Source organism: Rhipicephalus microplus, chromosome X (assembly GCF_043290135.1).
Source record: "Rhipicephalus microplus isolate Deutch F79 chromosome X, USDA_Rmic, whole genome shotgun sequence".
NCBI lineage: Eukaryota > Metazoa > Arthropoda > Arachnida > Ixodida > Ixodidae > Rhipicephalus > Rhipicephalus microplus.
This window is the reverse complement of record NC_134710.1, coordinates 407,668,862-407,696,575: the sequence shown is the minus strand read 5'-3', so window position 1 is coordinate 407,696,575 and position 27,714 is coordinate 407,668,862. Positions and strand designations below refer to the sequence as shown.

Genomic DNA, 27,714 nt, shown 5'->3' with positions numbered 1-27,714 from the left:
AGTGGAGTGAAAATATCAGAAAAGTAAAACAAAAGTTGAAGCAGCTGGATGAAGAGTGTTATCGAGGTGCGCTGGTGAGGGCAAGGGCAAAGCAAACTGCAACAGGTGAAATGCCGTCGAAACAGGCTCTAGGCTTGGAAAAAGCCCGTGCGGAAAGAAACAGCGTTTTGTGAGATAGAGCGGGGCGGTACCCTATTAACTGATACTGAAGGCATCCCAAGAGCTTTCATGGACCATTATGGCGTGTTGTTGGCATTGCACGACGCAAATTCAGTGAGCTTCCAGACGAAATTTCTGCCGTTGTTACCCCGTCTGGATGACAAAAGGAAAGAGAGCTTGGAGCGTGCAATAAGTGTGACCGAAGTAGTGGCCGCCATAGACAAGTTAAACACAGGGAAGTCACCCGGTCCAGACGCTTTCACAGCCGCCTTTTATAAAACGTTTAAGCACAGAATCAGCCCATTTTGACAGGGGTATTTAATGAAGCCTATTAATTAAATTCCTTGCCACCATCATACAGGTCGTACCATATGGTTCTCATACCGAAAAGAGAGGATTCAAGTAAACTGAAAGCTGTCTGAGCGTATCGTCCTATAGGCGTAACAAACGTAGACTATAAAATCTACATGAAGGTATTAGCTCGAATATTACAGGCAGTAATAAAGGACATCGTGAGGCCTCACTAAGCGTGCGGCCTCAAAGGGCGCTTCATCGCCTTAAATATTCATAAGGGGTGCAGCGTTCTAGATCACTGTGATTATTCCAATGAAAAAGTTGCCATATTACAGATTGATCTAGAAAAAGCCCAGACTGTGTTGATCACGAAATTTTGTTTTCTGTGTTAAATCATGTTAACGTCAGTTTTCTTATTTGCGAGGGAGTGGCCCTGGCGTATCGGGACTGCACGACGAGGTTGATTGTGAATAAGATTCTGGGGGCCCCCAATAACGTGCAGCGTTCGATTCGTGAGGGTTGCCCTTTCAGCCCTTTTTTATTTTATTTATGTATCTATAGAAACCCTGTGCTTGAAAATAATCAACGACAAAGGAATTCACGGTTTTGAGTTGCAGGCAGCCGAAGTCAACCTGCTCGCTAATGCAGATGATGTGGCGATTTTCTTTAGGGATCAGGACAGTATTAAACGGGCTGTAAGTACTGTGCGTGTTTTCAGTCAAAATACTGGGAGTGGTGTTCACTGGTCGAAGTGCTTGAGACTATGGCATGGATCGTGGCCAACGAAGCCACACCAGTTCGCAAACGTGCCCTGGGCAACGATCCCAGTCAAGTACTTAGGCGTCCCGCTTAACGCATATCGCGGCAGCGACCAGTTTTCGAAAGGCCATATTAAGGACACAGAGGAAAAATCGGATAAGTGGAAAGGTGGCGCGTTGTCGATTTTTGCCAGAGCCACCATTAGCAACCTCTTTTTTTTATAAGCAAGCTGTGGTACGTCATGCAGGTACTACATTGTTCAACAACAAATGTGCAAAAGCCCCACAAAATATTTGTCGTCTTTTCGTGGGCCTCAGGATGGGAACACTGCAGCCATACTAACTTGCTCCGAAGAGTAAAAGACACAGGGGGTGGGTTAACTCACATATTTCTACGGCAGCTAGTTAATCGGTTTTTGCTTTTTCGAGATGTCACCGATCCCTTCCTGCGCACACTATGTCGATTGCGACTAGGCTGCCATCTGCCGGAATATGTTGTGTCCACCGAAGAGTGTGTAGGACGGATAGGGGGCTATTACAAAGAAATAGTGTCAGGTATGAGATATTAAAGTGTACGGTTTTCAAAAGGATACCTTTCAATTATTAAACGAAAAGAACTGTACTTCGCTTTTTTGCGACATTGTCTTTCCTGTGCCGTCGTACAGGTCAGTGTACAGCAAAGGCTCAGGCACAAACGTTTTGAAGAGAGTGAAAAAAATGTATGTGCAGCCTGGAGCAAAAACTTTTTCTTTAAGTTCAATTCTGGTACATTGCCTGTGAAAAAGTTTTGAAAAGAATAGGATGCTATTTGCCTTGGCGCACGCATTGCTTATTTGTAGGGTCCAAGAAGCCACAAACCACGTGTTTTTGCATTGCTGGGAAGGGGTTTATTTTTTGAATGGGCTGCAAAAGGCTCTTAAGAAAGAATTCCCGTTGAACCCACACGGGATTTGGTTCTTGTGTGTACAGGATCAAAATGGGCTGCCATTCGACGCATTTATGCCCTTTGGCCTCCACTCGTTGTGGCGTTCCAGAATAGCAGGCTATAATTTTAATAAATATGCACTGCCTGCTCGAGCCTACTTCAGAGAGAGCGTCCATTGGTTTATTGAGATTGACATAGCGGTACCGGAACCTCCAGACTGAAGAGTAGAGCCACTCGTCACGTTACCTAAATTTTATTCCGACGATACTAGCACCACGCTGGTTGACAGCAACGTCAACGTATGTACGTGGTTCATGGAGTGGTTTTGCCATCAGTGTTGTTTGCGTTGTATGTTATGTACCAAAGACAGGTATTAAGGCGAAAAAATCGGGGGTGTAGCTCAGTGGGTACAGCACTCGCTTTGCCTGCGAAAGGTCCTGGGATCGATACCCGGCACCTCAATTTTTTATTTACTTACGAATAGGTACTAGTCGCACTTTGTATAGTTTAGAATAGAAGAAAACGTGTAACTGAGAAGCGCTGTCAGAAAGGAGCCAGTCTGCCATACCATCTTCCTTGTTTTTTATTCAGCTATGGTACGTAATTACTGATGTAGTTTTCAGCACATGCTCCGGGGACCCTTCGGGGGTATAGCTCAATGGGTAGAGTTGTCGCTTTGCGTAGGAGAGGTCCTGGGATCAATGCCCGGCACCTCAAATTTTTATTTTTTTACTTTCTTACGAAAAGTTACTAGTCTCTCTTCGTATAGTTTAGAACAGAAGACACCGCGGAACAGAGAAGCGCTATCAGAAATGAGCCGGTCTGCAATACTATCTTCATCCTTACTTTTCAGTCAGCTGTGGTACGTATTTACTCATGCAGTTTTCAGAATATTCCCCGGGTGCCCATAGGGGGTGCAGCTCAGTGAGTAGAGCAGTCGCTTTGCGTGCAAGAGGTCTTGGAATCAATACCCGGTTTTTATTTTAATTTTTTTTATTTTACTTACGAATAGCTAGCAGTCACACTTTGTATAGTTTAGAATAGAAGGAACATCGGAACAAAGAAGCGCTGTCAGAAATGAGCCAGTCTGCATTACCACCTTCATCCTTACTTTTCAGTCAGCTGTAGTACGTAATTACTTATGTAGTTTTCAGCATATTCCCTCGTACCCATTTGGGATGGAGCTCAGTGAGTAGAGCAGTCGCTTTGCGTGCGAGAGGTCCTCGAATCAATACCCGGTTTTTATTTTTATTTTTTTAATTACTTACGTATGGTTACTAGTCGCACTTCTTATAGTTTAGAATGGAAGAAAATGCGTAACTGAGAAGTGCTGTCATAAAGGAGCCGGTCTGCCATACTATCTTCTTTCTGACTTTTCAGTCAGCTATGGTACCTAGTTACTGATGTAGTTTTCAGCACATGCCCCGGGTACCCATCGGGGGTGTAGATCAGTGGGTAGAGCACTCGCTTTGCGTGCGAGAGGTCCAGGGATCAATACCCAGCACATTCATTTTTTTATTTACTTACGATTAAGTACTAGTCGCACTTTGTATAGTTTAGAATAGAAGAAACTGCGTAACTAAGCAGCGCTGTCAGAAAGAAGCCCGTCGGCCATACCATCTTCCTTACTTTTCACTCAGCTATGGTACGTAATTACTGATGTAGTTTTCAGCACATGCCCCGGGTACCCATCGGGGGTGTTGCTCAATGGGTAGAGCACTCGCTTTACGTGCGAGAGGTCCTGAGATCGATACCAGCACCACCATTTTTATTTACTTACGAATAGGTACTAGTCGCACTTTGTATAGTTTAGAATAGAAGATAACGCGTAACTGAGAAGCCCTGTCAGAAATGAGCCGGTCTGCAATAACATCTTCATCCTTACTTTTCAGTCAGCTGTAGTACGTAATTACTTGTGTAGTCTTCAGCATATTCTCCGGGTACCCATTTGGGGTGGAGCTCAATGAGTAGAGCAGTCGCTTTGCGTGCGAGAGGTCCTGGAATCAATACCTGGTTTTTATTTCGATTTTTTTATTTACTTACTAATGGTTACTAGTCGCACTTCATATAGTTTAGAAGGGAAGAAAATGCGTAACTGAGAAGTGCTGTCAGAAAAGAGCCGGTCTGCTATACCATCTTCTTTCTTACTTTTCAGTCAGCTATGGTACCAAATTTTTGATGTAGTTTTCAGCACATGCCCCGGGTACCCATCGGGGGTGTAGATCAGTCGGTAGAGCACTCGCTTTGCGTGCGAGAGGTCCTGAAACCAATACCCGGTTTTTATTTTTATTTTTTCATTTACTTACGAATGGTTACTAGTCGCACTTCGTATAGGTTAGAATGGAAGAAAACGCGTGACTGAGAAGTGCTGTCAGAAAGGAGCTGGTCTGTCATACCATCTTCTTCCTTACTTTCAGTCAGCTATGGTACGTAACTACTGATGTAGTTTTCAACACATGCTCCGGGTACCCATTGGGGTTGTAGCTCTTTGAGTATAACACTCACATTGCGTGTGAAAGGTCCTGGGATCGATACCCGGCACCTTAGTTTTTTATTTTACCTACGAATGCTCACTAGTCGCTCTTCGTATAGTTTAGAATATAAGAAAATGCGTAATTGAGATGCGCTGTCAGAAAGCAGCTGGTCTTTGATACTATCTTCGTCGTCACTTTTTAGTCAGCTGTGGTACGTAAAAACTGATGTAGAGAGAGAGAGAAATAATTAAAAGGAAGAGACAGGGAGGTTAACCTAGCCGAACTGGTTTGCTACCCTGTACGGGGGTGGTCAAAAAGTTCGGAAAGAGGATATATATAAAATAAATTAGGAGAAAAACCACATGTACACACATTCAGGGAGTCCCAGTCACAGTCGTTTGGACAGGCCGGTTGAACGCAAGAAGCGCAGGAGCGCCTTCACAGCCTTCTTCTGCGACATAAAGTCCTGTCGGCAGCGCAGGAGTCTTTCATCCGAAAGAGGCTGATTGTCCAGTTCATCTAGTGCACTGCAGAGTGACTGTCTCTGCGAGCAGTATTGTGGGCATTCACACAGAATGTGCCAAGTTATTTCATCACTGCCACAATGGTCACATGCAGCAGTGTCAGCCATTCCTATGCGGAACGCGTACGCATTGGTAAATGCGACGCCCAACCATAATCTTCACAGCATAGTAGCGTCTCATCGGCGTAATTCCGGAGGAATTCGAAGACTGAGGGTTGGGTCTAAAGTAACTAACCATGCATGGATGAAATGTGACTCGTTCCATTGTGACGTGGTGCGCTTGCGAGCAAGCATGCAGAGTTTCCGTGCAGCGTCAGTTCTGGAAAGCGGAATTGATATTTCATCGCTTTCAGAATGGGCAGAACGGGCAACTCGATCGGCCCGTTCATTGCCAATTATTCCACAGTGACTTGGAAGCCATTGAAAGGCTATTTCATGTCCTTCCTCAATAAATTTGTGAGTCTTTTCTGCAATCTCAAACACCAGCTGTTCGTACGGGCCGTGGCGTAAAGGTGATAGAAGGGATTGCAGTGCCGCCTTTGAGTCAATGAAAATTGTGCATTTTTGTGGCTGTTGATCGCTGATGAATTCCAATGCGGCACGAAGAGCTGTGAGCTCTGCTTCCGTTGATGTCGTGAGGTGGGAGGTCTTGAATTTTCTTGTCGTGTCTTTTATCGGTATAACAAATGATGCTGTTGAACTCTTTTGTAAAACAGAGCCGTCAGTGTATACGTGTATACAGCCTTGATACGTCTCGTATAACAAGAGCAGAGCAAGCTGTCTAAGAGCAGGTGACGACATAGCTGCTGTTTTCTTGATTCCAGGTATAGTTAGCCTCATGTTAGCCTGAGTCAGGCACCAGGGAGGGGTCGAAGGCCTGGCGGCGTGTGTTAAGCATGTTGGCAAAGAATCGTGGTATGTGGTGACCGTTTGGCAAAATGACGAACGTGGTCCCTCTGCTGGTAAAGAGGCTAGGTGGTGGCAGGGTGTCCGAGCGATATGCCTTATATGTGTCCTGAGTGCCTCAACGTCGATATGTGTCGTGATGAGGTGGTCACCGGCGATAGCTATAGTAGCCATTGTTGACGCACTACGAGGCAAGCCGAGGCAAATGCGGAGTGCCTGGGACTGAACACTCTGTAGCGTTCGAAGGCTTGTTTTGCTTGGATTGGTCAATGCCGGTAAACTGTACCGCAGAAAACCAAGAAAAAGTACTCTGTACAGCTGCAGCATTGCAATGGGAGACATTCCCCAAGTCTTCCCTGCAAAGAACTTCAGTATATTACAGATGTCCATTAACCGTTTCTTCATGTACGAAACGGGATCGCTCCATGATAGATTCCTGTCAATTATGACGCCCAAAAACTTGTGCGATCGAACGTATGGTGCAGTTTGACCATTGATGCTTATAGTGTACTTATCCATAGGCTTTCGTGTAAAAGCTACGAGGGCGCATTTCTCGGAAGAAATTTCCAAGCCTCGATATCTGAGGTAGCGTAATGTTTCAGTGGCAGCTTTTTGAATTTTCCTTTTCCTTCGTAACTGCAGGCGTGTTACAGCTGATGCCGAAACGCAGATATCATCTGCGTACATTGATAGCCGGACCGTGCTTGGCAGATGCTCAGTGAGAGCAATTAACGTAAGATTTAACAGCACAGGACTGAGTACGCCACCCTGGGGGACGCCACAGTTGCTGTAATGTCGAGAGATTGGACCATCTTCAGTGCTCACAAAGAAGGATCGCATTGACAAATAACTACGTATCCAGCGATACATCCGACCACCTACTCCTATATCTTCGAGAGCAGTGAGAACAGCTTCATGCGTAACGTTGTCATACGCTCCTTTGACGTCTAGGAACAAAGATGCGCAGAGATGCTTACGGCCTTTCTCTTGTTGGACATAAGTGACCAGATCGACTACGTTGTCAATCGATGCTCCACCACGCCGAAATCCTGCCATGGCATCTGGGTAGATGTTGTTTTACTCCAAGAACCAATCCAAGCGTCCAAGGATCATCCTCTCCATAACCTTGCCTACACAACTGGCCAATGTGATCGGACGATAAGATGAGAGGTCCAACGGTGACTTGCCTGGCTTCAGAAGTGGAACTACACGACTTGTCTTCCAGCTTGTCGGGAGCGTTCCATCTTGCCAGGATTTGTTGTACAACTCCAAAAGGACGATTCTCGCGCGTTCGCCCAGATGACACAAGGCCCTTTAAGAAATTCTATAGGGCCCTGGTGCCGACGTGCGTCCTACAAAGCTAGTGCTGCTCTGAGCTCCACGATGGAAAAAGGCATATCCATGCGGGAATCCAGTGTTTGTGGACAGTTAGTCGAGGGCAATAGGCTATTTGGCACTGCGAGTGGCCCAGACACTCTGGCACAGAAGTCTTCTGCCACGTCCATGCCGCGTCTCTGTTCAGAAAGTGCGAGAGCCCTGAATGGTGACCACCGAGTGGGTTTTGTGCGGAGACCTCGTACCGTCTTCCACAATTGGGATAAAGGTTTTCATAGGTCAAGTGACTCACAAAAAGCACTCCAACGTTGTGACTCAAGTTTATTTATCCGGCGCTGAATCTTCTTTTGTATACGTCGAGCAATCCGTAAGCCTTCTATTGCCTCCGTGCGTCGGTATCTTCGTTCAGCACGCCGTTGGATTGCTCGAAGTCGTTCTAGCTCGACGTCAAATTCCGTTACTTTGGGAGAGCAGGTGAGGGTACACGTAGTATTGTGTATTGTGCTTTTAATTATCTCCTCTATGTCGAGGGATATGTTCGCTTCACGTTGCTCTTCCATGAGAGACTGGAATTTCAACCATTCCACTCTCTGAACACTATCGCGTATCTTAGCATGGGACAATCCTTCGATTTTGACGTAAGCGGGAATGTGGTCACTTCCATGCGTTTCTATGTCTGGAAACCACTCAGCATACCTGACGAGGCCACGTGAGACAAAGGCCAGGTCAAGGCAGCTGCTATACCTTGAACCACGTAGGAACGTTGGTCTGCCATCAGTTAGCAAGAACAGTTGGTTGTCGGAGGCGAAGGATACCAGCTTTCTCCCTTTAACATTGGTCTTCCAACTTCCCCAGATTGTATGATGGGCGTTGAAGTTGTCAATTATATTGTATGGGTGAGAAGTTGCTGACAGGATACCTTGTAGTCTTGTATGGTCGAAACGGCTTGACGGAGAGAGGTAGGCACCCACAACCGTGATGGTAAGTCTCCTTTTCACTGTTATACTTATATCATGATTGTCGTCGTGGGGTTAAACCGGATGATAAATGTAGGTGAGGTCACGGCGAATAAACATCAGAACTATGCTATTGTCCGCAGTTGTAGACGATATGAATGACTCATAACCAGAAAGTTTGATTTCTTTCTGCAAATTTGGCTCGCAGATGACAATGATGGGGAACTTATTGGTGTATACGAACCGACGGAAATCGGCGATGCGTGACCACAGTTCCCGGGCATTCCATTGAATAATAGTTGCTTTTCGGACCTCTTCTCTGAAAGACAGTGGCTGGTGAGCCACTGTTTACTCAAGCGCTGCGAGTACTGGACTCAAAGCGTCCAGTAATGGCAATGCACTTTTTGCTGACGGTGTGTGCATGTCGCTTAACAACAAGCGGATGGCGTTAATTAAGGATCGCAAAAGAGCTATCACTTGCTGATCTGTGTTCCACAAGTCCTCCATTGCAGCAGCTTGCTCTGAAGAAGATGGCTTCTGCTGCGGCTCTTCTGAGGGTTGTGTACGCGTAAGTGGAGGCCACTCTTCTGTAGGAACTGGTCTGCCCCTTTGCTCCTTTCTAACATCTGTGTTTGCCGTGCTGTAAACTGCAGCTGGCGATCTTTCCTGATGCGCCGACTTATCGCCTGAAGTTGGCGCTCTCCGACGTGAAGACCTTCGACGGCGACGTTGTCTTCACCGGATTTTCTCGGCAGCTCCTTTGTGGGTTGAGCTGTCTCGTACCATTTGCTTCAGAATAGAAAATTTTTTCTTTATGTGTGGACATTCTTTCGAAGAAGCCTTGTGAGCACCCTGACAGTTAGGACATTTCAGTGTGGTAGCGCTACAGTTCTCTTCCGCGTGTGGTTAAGCGCACCGGGGGCACGCTCTGGAGCTCCTGCAAACACCCTTTTCATGGCCGATCTTCTGACAAATGAAGCATTGCAAGGGTTTAGGAATGAACGGTCGAACTTGTTGGCGAAAGTGGCCAACCTTCACGTATGCGGGAAGACAGTCGCCTTTGAACGTTACTCTCACACAGCGTGTGTTACCAAGCCGTCCAACGCTGAGAATGACGTTGTCTTGACTCGCTGGTTCTGTATTTGAAGTATTTGAAGGTCTGTGTTTGGGATTTCCGTGTTAATATCGTAAATGACTCCTGATGTGGTCACACCATCGGCTGGTATAATGGACCTAACTGCAATGTTTGCGAGTTGTGTTACTTGTTGCAGCGTTCTCAGCGCACTCGGGTGCAGCACATCGACAGTCAGGATGTTTTTTCCTGTATTAAGCCGTAGGTCTTTAATCTTGTTCGGCACAGTGTTTTCAAAATAGAGCGAAAGCGCTTGCTTGTTCAGAACACGCAGACTTTCGGTAGCATTTTTTGGCACAAACAGGATGGAATGGGGTCATCTCTGGGGCGCCATTTTCACGGTGGCTGTACTTGACACCGGCGATGGATTGATGATCCGTCACTTGGCCTTGCGGTGCAGGACAAGTTGAAAGCCGTCGTCTGAGGACTCGTCGCAAGATGCGGAGTACAGCTCAGTGTCATCGCTCTCACTGGATGTGTTTGCTCGCTTCCTCGAGGTAGTGGCCGCGGTCAAACTGGAGTCGGACGTCACCTCGTGAGGTTGTACATCCATTACCGCAACCTACGGGGCAATACACCCCAGAATTGCAGCGAAAGGTCCAGAAAAGCACTGAGACGAGCGAGATGTGTTCTACAAAGAATGACTTCATCTTCCTTTCCCCAAAAAAACTGATGTAGTTTTCAACATATGCCCCAGGCACCAATTGGGGGTGTAGGTCAGTGGGTAGAGCTTTCACTTTGCGTGTGATAATTCCTGGGATCGATACCCACCACCACCATTTTTTTATTTTATTTACGAATGGTTAATAGTCCCTTCGCATAGTTTAGAATAAAATAAAACGCGTAACTGAGAACCGCTGTCAGAAAAGAGCTGGTCTGTGATACCATCTTCGTCCTTACTTTTCAGTCAGCTATGGTACGTAATCACTGATGTAGTTTTCATCACATGCCCCGGGTCTGATTTCCCGATTGTTATTTGCCTTGTATTTGGAGCCGTTTTGTTTTTACATGGTAGCAATGACAGAATACGTGGCTTTCAGTTAATGACAACTGAGGTCAAAGTCTTGCCATATGCGCACGATATCGCTGTATTTTGTAAGGACAGGGAAGCATTAGTGAAGCATTTAGCGCAGCAGCTCGCTTTGCGTGTGAGAGGTCCTGGGATCGATACCCGGCACCTCCATTTTTATTTTTTTTATTTTACTTACGAATGGTTACCAGGCTTCCTTCGTATATTTTATAATAGAAGAAAACGCGTAACTGAGAAGCGATGTCAGAAAGGAGCTGCTCTGCAATACAATATTCGTCCTTACTTTACGGTCAGCTGTGGTACGTAATTACTGGTGTAGTTTTCAGCATATGCCATGGGCACCCAGCGGGGGTGTAGCTCAGTGGGTAGAGCACTCCCTTTGCTTGCGAGAGGTCTTGGGATCGATATCAGGCCCCTCCAATTTTTATTTTTGCATTTTAATTACGACTGGTTACAAGTCTCGCTTCGTATAATTTAGAATAGAAGAAAACGCGTAACTGAGCAGCGCTATCAGAAAGAAGCCACTCTGCGATACCATCTTCGCCCTTACATTTCAGTCAGCTGGGGTACGTAATTACTCGTGTAGTTTTCAGCATATCCCATGGGCCCAGAGCGGGGGTGTAGCTCAGTGGGTAAAGCACTCGCTTTGCGTGTGAGAGGTCCTGGGATCGAAACCCAGCACCTCCGTTTTTAAAATTCTTTGCGAATGGTTACTAGTCTCCCTTCGTATATTTTATAATAGAAAAACACGTAACTGAGAAGCGCTGCCAGAAAGGAGCCGCTCTGCGATACCATATTTGTCCTTACTTTTCAATCAGCTGTGGTACATAATTACTGGTATAGTTTTCAGCATATGCCATGGAAATCCAGCGGGGGTGTAGCTCAGTGAGTAGAGCCCTCGGTTTGCGTGTGAGAGGTCCTGGAATCGATACCCGGCACCTGTAATTTTTATTTTTTTTACTTACGAATGGTTACTATTCTCCCTTCTTATAGCTTAGAATAAAAGAAAACGCGTAACTGAGAAGGGATGTCAGAAAGGAGCCGCTTTGCAATACCATCTTCGTCTTTACTTTTCAATCAGCTGTGGTACGTATTACTGGTGTAGTTTTCTGCGTATGCCGTGGGCACCGAGTGGGGGTGTAGCTCAGTGAGTAGAGTGCTCACTTTGCGTGCGAGAGATCCTGGGATTGACACAGGGAACCTCCAATTTATATTTTTTTACTTTACTTACGAGTTGTTACAAGTCTCCCTTCATATAGTTAAGAATAGAAGAAAACGCGTAACTGAGCAGTGCTGTCAGAAAGAAGCCGCTCTGCGATTCCATCTTCGTCCTTACTTTTCAGTCAGCTTTGGTACGTAATTACTGGTGTAGTTCTCAGCTTATTCCATGAGCACCCATCGGGGGAGTAGCTCAGAGGGTAGAGCGCTCGCTTTGCGTGCGAGAGGTCCTGGGATCGATACCCGGCACCTCCAATTTTTATTTTTTCATTTTATTTAAGAATGATTACAAGTCTCCCTTCGTATAGTTTAGAATAGAAGAAAACGCGTAACTAAGAAGCGCTGTCAGAAAGGAGCCGCTCTGCGATAACATCTACGTCCTTACTATTTTGTCAGCTGCGGTAAGTAATTACTTGTTTAGTTTTCAGCATACGCCTTAGTCCCCGAGTGGGGGTGTAGCTCAGGGGGTAGAGCACTCGCTTTGCGTGTGAGAGATCCTGGGATGGACACCCGGCACCTCCATGTTTTTATTTTTTTGTGAATTGTTACTAGTCTCCCTTCGTATATTTTATAGTAGAAGAAAACGCGTAACTGAAAACGCTGTCAAAAAGGAGCCGCTGAACGATACCATCTTCGTCGTTACTTTTCAGTCAGCTGTGGTACGTATTACTGGTGTAGTTTTCAGCATATGTCATGGGCACCATCGTGGTGTAGCTCAGTGGGTAGATCACTCGCTTTGCGTGCGAGAGGTCCTGGGATCGATACCCGGCACCTCCATTTTTTTAATTTTACTTACGAATGTTTGCTAGTCTCCCTTCGTATAGTATATAATAGAAGAAAACGCGAAACTAAGAAGCGCTGTCAGAAAAGAGCCGCTCTACGATACCATCTTCGTCCTTACTTTTCAATCATCTGGGGTACATAATTACTGGTGTAGCTTTCAGAATATGCATTGCGCATTCATCGGGGCTGTAGCTCAGTAGGTAGAGCACTCGCTTTGTGTGCGAGAGGTCCTGGGATCGATATCCGGCACCTCTAATTTTTAATTTTACTAACAAATGTTTACTAGTCTCCATTCGTATGGTTTATATTAGAAGAAAACCCGTAACTGAGAAGCGCTGTCAGAAAGAAGCCGCTCTGCGATACCGTCTTTGTCCTTACTTTTCAATCAGCTGTGGTACATAAATACTGGTATGGTTTTCAGCATATGCCATGGGAAGCCAGCGGGGGTGTAGCTCAGTGGGTAGAGCTCACGCTTTTTGTGCGAAAGGTCCAGAGATCAATACCTGGCACCTCCATTTTTTTATTTTTTTACGAATTTTGACTAGTTTCCCTTCGCATAGCTTAGAATAGAAGAAAACGCGTAACTGAGAAGCTCTCTCAGAAAGGAGCCGCTCTGCGATACCATCTTATTCCTTACGTTTCAGTCAGCTGTGGTACGTAATTACTGGTGTAGTTTTCAGCATATGCTATGAGCACCCATCTGGGGTGTAGCTCAGTGAGTAGAGCACTCGCTGCGCGTGCGAGAGGTCCTGGGGTTGATACCCGGCACCTCCAAATTTATTTTTTCATTTTACTTACGAATGTTCACTAGTCTCCCTTCGTATAGTTATGAATAGGAGAAAATGCTTAACTTAGAAGGGCTGTCAGAAAGGAGCCACTCCGCGATACTCTTTTGGTCATTACTTTTCAATCAGCTGTGGTACATAATTACTGGTATAGTTTTCAGCATATGCCATGGGAAGCCAGCGGGGGTGTAGCTCAGTGGGTGGAGCACTCGCCTTGCGTGTGAGAGGTACTGGGATCGATACCCGGCACCTGCAATTTTTATTTTTTTTTTACTTACGAATGGTTACTATTCTCCCTTCTTATAGTTAAGAATAAAAGAAAACGCGTAACTGAGAAGGGATGTCAGAAAGGAGCCGCTTTGCGATACCATCCTCGTCCTTACTTTTCAATCAGCTGTGGTACGTATTACTAGTGTAGTTTTCTGCATATGCCATGGGCACCCTGCGCTGGTGTACCTCTGTGGGTAGAGGCTTCGCTTTGCGTGTGAGAGGTCCTGGGATCGATACCCGGCACCTCCATTTTTAATTTTTTTTCGAATTGTAACTAGTTTCCCTTCGCATAGCTTAGAATAGAAGAAAACGCGTAACTGAAAAGTGCTCTCAGAAAGTAGCCGCTCTGCGATTTCATCTTCGTCCTTACTTTTCAGTCAGCTGTGGTACGTAATTACTGGTGTAGTTTTCAGCATACTCCATGAGCACTCATCTGGGGTGTATCTCAGTGAGCAGAGCACTCGCTGCCCGTGCCAGAGGTCCTGGGATCGATACACGGCACCTCCATTTTTATTTTTTCATTTTACTTACGAATGGTTACTAGTCTTCCTTCGTATATTTTATAATAAAAGAAAACGCGTAACTGAGAAGCGCTGTCAGAAAGGAGCTGCTCTGCGATACAATATTTGTCCTTACTCTTCGGTCAGCTGTGGTACGTAATTACTGGTGTAGTTTTCAGCATATGCCGTGGGCACCCAACGGGTGTGTAGCTCAGTGGGTAGAGCACTGCGTTTGCTTGCGAGAGGTCTTGGGATCGATATCAGGCCCCTCCAATTTTATTTTTGCATTTTACTTACGAATGGTTACAAGTCTCGCTTCGTATAGTTTAGAATAGAAGAAAACGCGTAACTGAGCAGTGCTATCAGAAAGAAGCCACTCTGCGATACCATCTTCGTCCTTACATTTCAGTCAGATGTCGTACGTAAGTACTGGTGTAGTTTTCAGCATATCCCATGGGCCCAGAACGGGGTGTAGCTCAGTGGGTAAAGCACTCGCTCCGCGTGTGAGAGGTCCTGTGATCGATACCCGGCACCTTCATTTTTAAAATTTTTTGCGAATGGTTACTAGTCTCCCTTCGTATATTTTATAATAAAAAAACACGTAACTGAGAAGCGCTGCCAGAAAGGAGGCGCTCCTCGATACCATCTTTGTCCTTACTTTTCAATTAGCTGTGGTACATAATTACTGGTATAGTTTTCAGCATATGCCATGGGAAGCCAGCGGGGGTGTAGCTCACTGAGTAGAGCACGCGCTTTGTGTGTGAGAGGTCCTGAGGTCGATACCCGGCACCTGCAATTTTTCTTTTTTTTACTTACGAATGGTTACTATTCTCCCTTTTTATAGTTTAGAATAAAAGAAAACGCGTAACTTAGAAGGGATGTCAGAAAGGAGCCGCTTTGCGATACCATCTTCGTCCTTACTTTTCAATCAGCTGTGGTAAGTATTACTGGTGTAGTTTTCTGCATATGCCATGGGCACCGAGTGGGCGTGTAGCTCAGTGAGTAGAGTGCTCGCTTTGCGTGCGAGAGGTCCTGTGATCGATACAGGGAACCTCTAGTTTTTATTTTTTCATTTTACTTAAGAATGGTTACTAGTCTCCCTTCGTATAGTTTAGAATAGGAGAAAACGCGTAACTAAGAAGCGCTGTCAGAAAGGAGCCGCTCCGCGATAACATCGACGTCCTTACTTTTTTGTCAGCTGCGGTACGTAATTACTTGTTTAGTTTTCAGCATATGCCATGGGCCCAGAGCGGGGGTGTAGCACAATGGGTAGAGCACTCGCTTTGCGTGTGAGAGATCCTGGGATCGACACCCGGCACCTCCATTTTTTTATTTTTTTGTGAATGGTTACTAGTCTACCTTCGTATATTTTATAGTAGAAGGAAATGCGTAACTGAGAAGTGCTGTCAAAAAGGAGCCGCTGAACGATACCATCTTCGTCATTACTTTTCAATCAGCTGTGGTACATAATTACTGGTATAGTTTTCATCATATGCCATGGGAAGCTAGCGGGGGTGTAGCTCGGTGGGTAGAGCACTCGCTTTGTGTGTGAGAGATCCTGAGGTCCATACCCGGCACCTGCAATTTTTCTTTTTTTTTACTTACGAATGGTTACTATTCTCCCTTTTTATAGTTTAGAATAAAAGAAAACGCATAACTGAGAAGGGATGTCAGAAAGGAGCCGCTTTGCGATACCATCTTCGTCCTTACTTTTCAATCAGCTGTGGTACGTATTACTGGTGTAGTTTTCTGCATATGCCATGGGCACCGAGTGGGGGTGTAGCTCAGTGAGTAGAGTGCTCGCTTTGCGTGCGAGAGGTCCTGTTATCGATACAGGGAACCTCCAGTTTTTTATTTTTTTACTTTACTTACGGGTTGTCACAAGTCTCCCTTCATACAGTTAAGAATAGAAGAAAACGCGTAACTGAGCAGCGCTGTCAGAAAGAAGCCGCTCTGCGATACCATCTTCGTCCTTACTTTTCAGTCAGCTGTGGTACGTCATTACTGGTGTAGTTCTCAGCTAATGCCATGAGCACCCATCGGGGTGTAGCTCAGTGGGTAAAGCGCTTGATTTGCGTGCGAGAGGTCCTGGGATCAATACCCGGCACCTCCATTTTTTATTTTTTCATTTTACTTAAGAATGGTTACTAGTCTCCCTTCGTATAGTTTAGAATAGAAGAAAACGCGTAACTAAGAAACGCTGTCAGAAAAGAGCCGCTCCGCGATAACATCGACGTCCTTACTTTTTGTCAGCTGCGGTACGTAATTACTTGTTTAGTTTTTAGCATATGCCATGGGCCCAGAGCGGGGGTGTAGCTCAGGGGGTAGAGCACTCGCTTTGCGTGTGAGAGATCCTGGGATCGACACCCGGCACCTCCATTTTTTTATTTTTTTGTGAATAGTTACTAGTCTACCTTCGTATATTTTATAGTAGAAGAAAACGCGTAACTGAGAAGCGCTGTCAAAAAGGAGCCGCTGTACGATACCATCTTCGTCGTTACTTTTCAGTCAGCTGTGGTACGTATTACTTGTGTAGTTTTCAGCATATGCCAAGGGCACCCAGTGGGGGTTTAGATGAGTGGGTAGAGTGCTCGCTTTGCGTGCGAGAGTTCCTGGGATCGATACCTGGCACCTCCTTTTTTTATTTTTATATTTTACTTACGAATGGTCACTAGTCTCCCTTCGTATAGTTATGAATAGAAGAAAATGCATAACTTAGAATGGCTGTCAGAAAGGAGCCACTCCGCGATACCCTCTTGGTCATTACTTTTCAGTTAGCTGTGGAATTTAATTACTGGTGTAGTTTTCTGCATATGCCATGGGCACCCTGCGCTGGTGTACCTCTGTGGGTAGAGCACTCACTTTGCGTGCGAGAGGTCCTGGGATCGATACCCGGCACCTCCATTTTTTTAAATTTTACTTACGAATGTTTGCTAGTCTTCCTTCGTATAGTTTGTATTAGAAGAAAACGCGTAACTGAGAAGCGCTGTCAGAAAGAAGCCGCTCTAAGATACCCTCTTCGTCCTTACTTTTCGGTCAGCTGCAGTACGTAGTTACTGGTGTAGTTTTCAGCATATGCCAAGAGAAGCCAGCGGGGGTGTAGCTCAGTGGGTTGAGCGCTCGCTTAGCGTACGAGAGGTCCTGGGATCGACAGCCGGCACCTCAATTTTTCAATTTTTTACGAATTGTTACTAGTTTCCCTTCGCATAGGTTAGAATAGAAGAAAACGCGTGACTGAGAAGCGCTGTCAGGAAGGAGCCGCTCTGCGATACCGTCTTTGTCTTTACTTTTCAATCAGCTGTGGTACATAAATACTGGTATGGTTTTCAGCATATGCCACGGGAAGCCAGCGGGGGTGTAGCTCAGTAAGCCGGCAATAAAGAAAAAAAAAAAAAAAAAAAAAGGGGGGTGTAGCTCAGTAGGTAGAGCTCACGCTTTTTGTGCGAGAGGTCCAGAGATCAATAGCTGGCACCTCCATTTTTTTATTTTTTTACGAATTGTGACTAGTTTCCCTTCGCATAGCTTAGAATAGAAGAAAACGCGTAACTGAGAAGCTCTCTCAGAAAGGAGCCGCTCTGCGATACCATCTTCGTCCTTACGTTTCAGTCAGCTGTCGTACGTAATTACTGGTGTAGTTTTCAGCATATGCCTTGAGCACCCATCTGGGGTGTAGCTCAGTGAGTAGAGCACTCGCTGCGCTTGCGAGAGGTCCTGGGGTCGATACCCGGCACCTCCAAATTTATTTTTTCATTTTACTTACGAATGGTTACTAGTCTTCCTTCGTATATTTTATAATAGAAGAAAACGCGTAACTGAGAAGCGCTGTCAGAAAGGAGCTGCTCTGCGATACAATATTCGTCCTTACTTTTCGGTCAGCTGTGGTACGTAATTACTGATGTAGTTTTCAGCATATGCCATAGGCACCCAGCGGGGGTGTAGCTCAGTGGGTAGAGCACTGGCTTTGCGTGCGAGAGGTCTTGGGATCGATACCCGGCACCTCCATTTTTATTTTTTATTTTACCTAAGAATGGTTACTAGTCTCCCTTTGTATAGTTTAGAATAGAAGAAAACGCGTAACTAAGAAGCGCTGTCAGAAAGGAGCCGCTCGGCGATAACATCTACGTCCTTACTTTTTTGTCAGCTGCGGTACATAATTACTTGTTTAGTTTTCAGCATATGCCATGGGCGCAGAGGGGGGTGTAGCTCAGGGGGTAGAGCACTCGCTTTCCGTGTGAGAGATCCTGGGATCGACACCCGGCACCTTCATTTTTTATTTTTTTGTGAATGGTTACTAGTCTTCCTTCGTATATTTTATAGTAGAAGAAAACGCGTAACTGAGAAGCGCTGTCAAAAAGGAGCCACTGTACGATACCATCTTCGTCGTTACTTTTCAGTCAGCTGTGGTACGTATTACTGGTGTAGTTTTCAGCACATGCCATGGGCATCCAGTGGAGGTTTAGCTCAGTGGGTAGAGTGCTCGCTTTGCGTGCGAGATGTCCTGGGATCGATACCTGGCACCTCCATTTTTTATTTTTATATTTTACTTACGAATGCTCACTAGTCTCCCTTCGTATAGTTATGAATAGAAGAAAATGCATAACTTAGAAGGGCTGTCAGAAAGGAGCCACTCCGCGATACCCTCTTGGTCATTAATTTTCAGTTAGCTGTGGTACATAATCACTGGTGTAGTTTTCAGCATATGCCATGGGCACCATCGTGGTGTAGCTCAATGGGTAGAGCACTCGCTTTGCGTGCGAGAGGTCCTGGGATCGATACCTGGCACCTCCATTTTTTTAATTTAACTTACGAATGTTTGCTAGTCTCCCTTCGTATAGTATATAATAGAAGAAAACACGTAACTAAGAAGCGCTGTCAGAAAAGAGCCGCTCTACGATACCATCTTCGTCCTTACTTTTCAATCATCTGTGGTACATAATTACTGGTGTAGCTTTCAGAATATGCATTAAGCACCCATCGGGGCGGTAGCTCAGTAGGTAGAGCACTCGCTTTGCGTGTGAGAGATCCTGGGATCGACACCTGGCACCTCCATTTTTTTTATTTTTTTGTGAATGCTTACTAGTCTCCCTTCGTAAATTAATAGTAGAAGGACACGCGTAACTGAGAAGCGCTGTCAAAAAGGAGCCGCTGTACGATACCATCTTCGTCGTTACTTTTCAGTCAGCTGTGGTACGTATTACTGGTGTAGTTTTCAGCATATGCCATGGGCACCGAGTGGGGATGTAGCTCAGTCATTCTGCTTCCGGCAGTCGTGCTGAACGGATCGCAGGATCATGAGCTCCAGCGGAGCGGCGACAGCGGCCAATCTTAGCCGCGGAAACAGGAACGGAGATAGCGAATACCAGTTTATTTTGCCGCAAATGCCAAAAGGACGACTTGTTATCAACACCGTGTTTTTACACGGTGATGTACGAGCGAGGCCATACAAGGTCGAAGATTTCAGGGACGCATTGACGCCAACGGGCCTGCTGCCGGATGTGGTAAGCCTCGGTGCATACCAGGTTAACCACTTGTGGGCGGTGACATTCAATGATGCCGCTCCCACAAAACGCCTGCTCGCCTTGAAGGAGCTGCAGGTGAAGGGGCGGCGCTGCGTCGTCGTCGACCCACAGGACCAGCAGGTGCGGCTACGAATTCACTGGCTGCTTCACGGGGTGAGCGACGAAGAAGTACGGACGGCGCTGTCGGTTTTCGGCAAGGTCGTGGAGGTGAGCCGTGAGCGGTGGCGTGTCCCGGGCATGGCCGACAAGTGTTCGGCCACGAGAACAGCTCTCCTGAAGCTGAAAAGCGGCGTCAGGGTCGAGGACCTTCCGCACCAGATCAGGATCGATGGAGAGCTGGCCTTGCTGGTTGTGCCTGGTCGGCCGATGCAATGCTTGCGCTGCCAAGGCAAAGGGCACGTCCGCCGAGAGTGCAAGGTTCCCCGTTGCTCGCGGTGCAAACGCTTCGGACACGTCGAGGCGGATTGCGTTCGAACGTACGCCAGTGCAATGGGGCCAGCGAAGAACGAGGCGATGGCTGAGCACGTCATGGACGCGGCCGAGGCAGAGGACGCCGCCAAAGGGGTCGGAAGCCCAGTGGTCCCTGTGACTACTGGAGGGGCGGCGCAGGCAGACACACCCAAGTTTCCGGAGACTCGCCAGCTTTCGACTACACCGGCCAGCGCCCCGTCAGCGGCCGAGCCTGAGCGGGTCGAGACGGACGTGGTTCCAGTGGGGACAGCTGATACAACGGAGGGTCAGGGAGAGACGGCGGCGGACAGCGACGACGAGATGTGCGTGACCAGCGCCACGCTAAAGCGTCCACTCGACGACTCGGTAGAGCAGGACGGGGCGTCGTCCACCAGCAGCCAGGAGCCGCCTGCGAAGGCGCCGCAAGGGAGGCGGCGTAGTCTCAAACCTAAGCCGAAAGTCCCTACCGACCGGAGACTGGAGGACAAGGCAAAAGAAAACAGCGCTGGGAAGCAGGATGGTCCTGGAGGCGGCTAGCCGAGGGCTGGTCGTGAAGGGTAAGCGCCATGCTCCGGGCCTACTCCTTTATAGCGAACAAGTCACTATGGAATTAACTCCGCCATTCAGTATAGCTACGCTTAACGTCAGAGGGTTGGCGGCTAGGCGTAGGCAAAGTCAGCTCTATCGGTTGCTCACAGACCAAGACATAGACGTCCTAGCCGTCCAGGAAACTAAGGTAGACGGAGAGGAGGAGACCGGGAGCATGGTGCGCCGTTTCACTGACCGATATTACGCGGTCGTAAGCCACTCGATAGGAACGTCCGCGGGTTGTGTTCTTTTTGTAAAAAAATTGCAAAGCCTTCTTGTGCAAAGTGTTTTTTCATGTCAGTCGGGCAGAATTGTTTATTGTGACTTTGTTTATGGTGCCACTGAATTCAGAGTTATATGCGTATACGCACCGAATAGTGTAGAAGAGCGTGCTCAGTTTTTTTCTAACCTGTTTCAGTGGACAAAGTGTGATAAGAGGGTGGTTTTGTTAGGTGATTTTAACTGTGTTTTAAGGGCTCGCGATAGAGTCAATAGCACTGGCGTTCGTGACAAAAGCAGTGACGTGCTAGGCAAATTAATAACCGAAAATGACTTGGAAGACGTGTATGAATGTGTGGCAGCAAATCGCGAAGTGATCTACACGCGATTTCATGGCAATAGCCATGCACGTTTAGACCGCATATACCTATCCCTAGATGTATTGCCTATGTGTCACGATTTTTCGGTTGAGCCAGTGTCGTTTTCAGATCACTGTTTGGTTGTGTGTCGCATAGGCATGAAGAAACAGCGTAAGGTTTTCAACTGGGATTTATGGAAACTGAACGCATTGTTACTAAAAGATGAACCATTTTTAGAAGCAGTGCACGAGACCATTAATGAAGTGCTTATGGAAAAAACGGAAACAGTAGCAGAGAAATGGGAGTGTTTAAAGCAGAAGGTGAAAATGAAAGCGCTTGACAGATCGAGCACGCTAAAATTCGAAGCGCAAATAAAAGAAAGAAGTCTTAAGAAAACACTGCAGCAGCTGATAGCCCTAGAAAGTCGGGAGCCTGGGACTTGCAAAGACGAGGTGCGCAGTGTCAAGGAAAAATTAGAACTGCATGACAGAGAGCGTTATCGAGGCGCCTGGGTTCGCGCGCGCGCAAATGATCTTGCCGCGGGTGAGACGCCCACAAAAAGGGCGCTTGGTCTCGAAAAAGCGCAAGGACGCCGAAACCACATCGATAAGGTCTATTGCAACGGGACTCTCGCGAGCGACAATGAAAGCATCGAACGGGCCTTTGTTGCGTATTATCAGTCACTTTTTGCAATTCGAAAAGCGAATGTACATGGTTTTAAAGAAGAGTTTCTCAAGCGCTTGCCGCGGCTTAGTGACGACACAAAAAAGCTTTTAGAAGGCAGAATAACGGAAGGTGAAGTGGAACGCGCGATTGGTCATCTGAACCCCGGAAAGTCACCGGGACCCGATGGCCTAACCGCAGCATGGTATAAGACGTTTAGAATAGAACTGTCCCCGGGGTTAGCTGAGCTGTTCAATGAGGCGTACGAACGGAAAACTCTGCCGCCCTCCTTCAGCAAAGCGCATACGATATTAATTCCTAAAACGGACGAAGGGGAAAAACTTAAACTGGTGACATCGTATAGGCCCATATCGCTGACCAATGTCGACTACAAGATTTTTATGAAGGTTCTGGCAGCGCGACTTCAAGGTGTCATTAAAGAAATTGTTGGAGAGCACCAAACTTGTGGAATCAAAGGCAGAACCATTAGCTCAAACATTCACAAGATGCGGTGTGTGCTAGAGTGTTGTGACGAAGATTCACTTGGCGTTGCTGTGCTCCAGATAGACCTGGAGAAAGCTTTTGATTGTGTTGCGCATGATATTTTGTTTGTCATCTTAGATCATATTAATGTCGGTTCCATCATCAAGGAGGGAGTGGCCTTGGCGTACCAGAACTGCACAACACGTTTAATTGTTAACAAGTCTTTGGGGGCCCCCATTCACGTAATGCGTTCTGTGCGTCAGGGCTGCCCCCTCAGTCCACTTTTGTTTTGTATTTACATCGAAGCGATGTGCTTAGCGATAAATGAAAATGAAAAAATTCGTGGCTTCAGCTTGGCGGCAGTGGAAGTTAAGCTGCTGGCATATGCAGACGACATTGCGGTGTGTTGTACGAACAAAGAAAGTGTAGAGGAAACGATAAGTGTTGTGAAACATTTTTGTAGCGTCACAGGAAGCCGCGTAAACTGGGCGAAATCTCTTGGGCTTTGGCACGGAAGGTGGCCTTCAAAGCCGGACCTTTTTGCGAATGTGCACTGGACGGAAACACCGACAAGGTACCTCGGTGTTCCCCTGGAATGTTATAACGGCAGCGAGGAGTATTGGTCGCGTCAAACAAAAGAGACGAAGGAAAAAGCAGACAGGTGGAAAGGCATGAACCTGTCTGTTTTCGCTAGGGCTACTGTGTGCAACATGTTTTTTATCGCTAAACTGTGGTATGTGATGCAGGTGTTACATTGTTCAAGGATCAACGTGCAAAGGCTGCACAGAGTGTTCGCAGTTTTTATATGGGGCTCGAAATGGGAAAGGTGCAGACGGACCAACTTGTTCAGGCGCGTGAAGGACGGAGGTCTTGGTTTGGCGCACCTATTTGTGAGACAAGTAGTAAATAGATTTTTGTTTTTCCGTGACGTCAGGGATCCGTTTTTACGTACGGTATGCCAGCTCAGGTTAGGCAGTGCCTTACCAGATTTTGTTGTTACTACGGATAGCCGGCCCGTGACGTTGCGTGGGTATCTCAAGGAAGTGGTAGACAGTGTACGTTTTTTATCTGTACGCTTTTCGATAGATTATCTAGCATGTGTTAGAAGAAAAGAATTGTACAGAGATGTATGTGCTATGGTTTTGCCAGTACCATTGTACAGGGCCATATACAGTGGAAGACCGGGACAAAACGTACTGAAGCGGGTGAGAAACATGCAGGTACCTACAGGGGTGAAAACTTTTTTCTTCAAGTTACACACAGGAACACTATCAGTAAAGACTTTCACAGAGGAACGGGGTTTTTTTACACTATGGGGGTCACACTGCTTGATATGTAAGAAACCAGAAACAATAGACCATGTTTTTTTGCATTGTTGGGAAGGGGTACATTTTTGGGACATATTACAGAGGACAATAAAGAAGGATTTTCCACTAGACCCACACGGAATAAGGTACCTCGCAGTAACAAATGATGATGGGGTCCCATTCGATGTAGTGATGTTGACCGGTCTCCACTGTATATGGCGTGCACGAATGGCCGGATACCATTTCGACCCGGACGCAAAACCAGCAGTAATTTATTTCAGGCAAAGCATGTCTGCATTCATTGAGTGTAGCAAAATAGAGGATATCGAGCCAGAATGGTTGTCAAGGTTTGAACCCCTGGCAAACCTTAAGTATTTTTAAGAGGACAACATCAGTACAAATGGGACTGATGGCAATGCTTGTTTTTTTTTTTCTTTTTCTTTGTATTGTAATATATGTGTGTGCAATGATTGCCCTGTACAATGTCCATGCCAGGCAATAAATAAAAAAAAAAAAGGATGTAGCTCAGTGAGTAGAGTACTCGCTTTGCGTGCGGGAGGTACTGCGATCGATACAGGGCACCTCCAAATTTAATTTTTTTACTTTTTTTACGAGTGGTTACATGTCTTCCTTCGTATAGTAAGAATAGAAGAAAACGCGTAACTGAGCCGCGCTGTCAGAAAAAAGCCGCTCTGTGATACCATCTTCGTCCTTACTTTTCAGTAAGCTGTTGTACGTAATTGCTGGTTTAGTTCTCAGCATATGCCATGAGCATATGCTGAGAACTACACCAGTAGAGAACTACACCAGGTAGAGCGCTCGCTTTGCCTGCGAGAGGTCCTGGGATCAATTACTGGTGTAGTTTTTAGGATATGCCATGGGAAGCCAGCGGGGGTGTAGCTCATTGCGTAGAGCACTCCCTTTGCATGCGAGAGGTCCTGGAATCGATATCCGGCCCCTTCTTTTTTATTTTTTATTTTACTTACGTATGGTTTCTTGTCTGCCCTCGCATAGTTTAGAGTAGAAGAAAACGCGTAACTGTGAAGCGCTGTCAGAAAGGAGCAGCTCTGCGATACCATCTTTGTCCTTACTTTTCAATCAGCTGTGGTACATAATTACTGGTATAGTTTTCAGCATATGCCATGGGAAGCAAGCGGGGTGTAGGTCAGTGGGTAGAGCACTCGCTTTGTGTGCGAGAGGTCCTGGGATCGATACCCGGCTTCTCCATTTATTATTTTACTTCCGAATGTTTACTAGTCTCCCTTCGTATAGTTTAGAATAGTAGAAAACGCGTAACTGAGAAGCGTTGTCAGAAAGGAGCCGCTCTGCGATACCATCTTCGTCCTTACTTTTCAGTCAGCTGTGGTACGTAATTACTGGTGTAGTTCTCAGCATATGACATGACCACGCAGCGGGGGTGTAGCTCAGTGGGATTCCACTTCCGGTCCCCACAGCGTATGGACGGGTTGTCATGTGCTCCAACGGAGCATTGATTGCGGCCATGCTCGGCCATGGAAACAGGTCTTTGGCGAAGGAAAATGAATACCAGGTTGTTCTGCCCAGTTTACCTACAGGTCGGTTGGTGTTAAATACATTGTTTTTTCACGCCAACGTAAGCGGTCGGCCCTACAAGGTGGAAGATTATCATGATGCTTTGTCTCAGCGGTTGCTGCTCCCCTATATTATCGCCTTGGGGGCGTATCACATGAGCCACGTGTGGGCCGTCACTTTCAAGGACGCCGAGTCAGTGAAGAAGCTCGTGAACATTGGTGAACTGCAAGTGAAAGGTGAGCGCTGCGTTTTCATCGACCCGGCTAACAGGGGTATTCGAATGAAAATGCACTGGCTCCTTCATAGCGTGTCTGACGAGGACGTTCGACTCTCCTTCGAGCCCTTCGGCAAGGTCACCGATGTCGTCAGGGAGCATTGGCGTGCCGAGGGGGGTGGCGGACAAGGTATCCAGAAGAAGAGCCGTGACCCTGAAGATGAACACTGGGTTTAAAATGCATGACCTTCCATACCAGCTTAGTATCGCTGGTGAGCTCGCACTCGTCGTTGTGCAGGGAAGGGCTCCCGTTCTGCCTTCGCTGCCATGGCACAGGCCATATCCGTCGTGAGTGCCGCTTTCCAAGGTGCTGCTTTTGCCGGCGTTTACGTCATGAGGACAGCCAGTGTCAGCGAACGTACGTCAGCGTGACAGAACCGGGGAACAGAGAGGACTCAGCCGACCTTCTGATCGATGAGGTAGACGTGGAAGAGGCGGCGTCTCCGACAAGCGCCAGCCCGGGTGCACCGCCAACGTTGTCTCCTTCTATGCCAAGTCAGCCTGAGAAACTACCTCTCGCGGCACCCCGAAAGGAACTGGAACAAGCAGCTACCCCAGTAACAGTGGGCACGTCGGTGACAAAGGCCACGTCATTAAATCCTGTGCCTTAGGCAAGTGTGGATGAAGCCGATGATGAGGGCATGGATACAACCGAAGAACCAGCTAGCACAGCACCCGGTAAACGGCCGCACGACCATTCATTGACAAGCGAGCCGCACCAGGACGATAGTGGTGGGGACGAGCCACCGATAAAGGCGCCAGGGGTGAGGCGATTTCCTCTCAAACCGAAGCCGAACATTCCGGGTGAACCACGACGGTCGGCCGCTAACCTGCCTCCGTAGTTGTAGCGGCGGTCGGTGAAGGGATTGGGAGTGGGGTGGAATGGGGGTGCTTTTGTTTCTTCATTTTTTTATTCTTTTGTTCCTATTGTTCTCTGTTCACATGCGTGTGTTTGGAAGCCAACAGGCTGTTCTTACCACTTGTGTTGTTTGCAAAAATGCTTTCCTATTACCTCGCTTCCTGGCCTTTCTTTTGTTTTCGGTTCAGGGTGCATGACATTTTCAAAAACCGGACAGTGGTACGTAGATTTTGGCGCCACTTCGGGAGTTACCTTTATTTTTTTCCGACATGGCTAATAAATTTGAAACTGCATTTCGAGCAGCAAGCTTCAATGTTCGGGGACTGGGCACTAGAAGGCGACAGTGTCAATTAAACCGCCTGCTACTTTACCATGACTTGCACTTAGTAGCACTCCAGAAAACGAAAATAGAGAGCGAGGAAGGTACATATCGGATGGCATAAAATTTTCGCTCACACTTCGATATATGTGTGTGTCACGTGGTTGGTAGCTGGGGTGGTCGCGCATTTTATTCGCAACAACTTGGACATCTGTGTTCAAGCTGTTGTATCGTGCCAGAACGGACGCCTCTTGGTCGTCGATTTCTCTCTTTCTGGATAAAGCTACCGCCGATCTGTGCATGTGCACCAAACGTAGAAACAGAGCGCAAATCTTTTTCCAGTGCCTCAAAACACACTTCAATTGCGAAAAAATGTTACCGCTCTTAGGTGATTTCAACTGCGTATGTGCAGCCGATGACCGGTCCAAGAAGTCTCGAATTCGCGAGAAGAGTGTCGAGTTGCTATCCGAGGATAGTGCACGAAAATGTCTTAGAAGATTTGGGCACCGTTTATTCCAGTGGCGCTCGCTAAATGTACACTCATTTTCAACGTGACAGCCATGCTAGGCTGGGCAGGATTTACATATCAGCTCAACTTTTCCCTTTGTGCCCAGCGTACGACGTTAAGCCTGTCTCTTTCAGCGACCACTGTTTAGTTATCGCCAGGTTCGGGTAAAGGCACCTGAGAGGCCATTTCAGTTGAGACCTTTGGAAATTCAACGTTAAGCTGCTTGACGCAGAGCAGTTTGTAAGCGTAGTAGCAGCAGAATTGGAGACACTACTCGCTTTGCTGTCAACTGCTTCCTTGGCCGCTGGATGGGAAGAATATAAACAGAGAGTGAAAATGATGGCTATGGAAAAAAGTAGCATCCTCAAGTATCAATGAGAGAAAACTGAGCGAATGCTTTGAGAGCAACTCGAATTTTTAAACAGCATGGAAAGCAACCAGCCTGATTATTTCAGCAACGAATTAAGAGACTTCAAATGTCAACTGGAGGAAATCGAAGCCAAGAAGTACAAAGCGGCCATCATATGTGCCAGAGCCGAGAAATTATCGGTTGGGGAAAGGCCAACA

The 27,714-nt window shown here is 46.8% G+C and overlaps 3 non-coding genes across 3 annotated transcripts; all 3 read left to right on the top strand.

The window, feature by feature from the left end:
- Positions 1 to 11,106: 11,106 nt before the first annotated feature.
- Positions 11,107 to 11,179, top strand: TRNAA-UGC (transfer RNA alanine (anticodon UGC)). Its single transcript has one exon. It is a non-coding gene; the product is annotated as a tRNA-Ala (tRNA).
- Positions 11,180 to 11,892: 713 nt separating this feature from the next.
- Positions 11,893 to 11,965, top strand: TRNAA-UGC (transfer RNA alanine (anticodon UGC)). Its single transcript has one exon. It is a non-coding gene; the product is annotated as a tRNA-Ala (tRNA).
- A 6,012-nt stretch (positions 11,966 to 17,977) lies between these two features.
- TRNAA-UGC (transfer RNA alanine (anticodon UGC)) lies at positions 17,978 to 18,050 on the top strand. The gene has a single exon. It is a non-coding gene; the product is annotated as a tRNA-Ala (tRNA).
- The last annotated feature ends 9,664 nt before the right edge of the window (positions 18,051 to 27,714 follow it).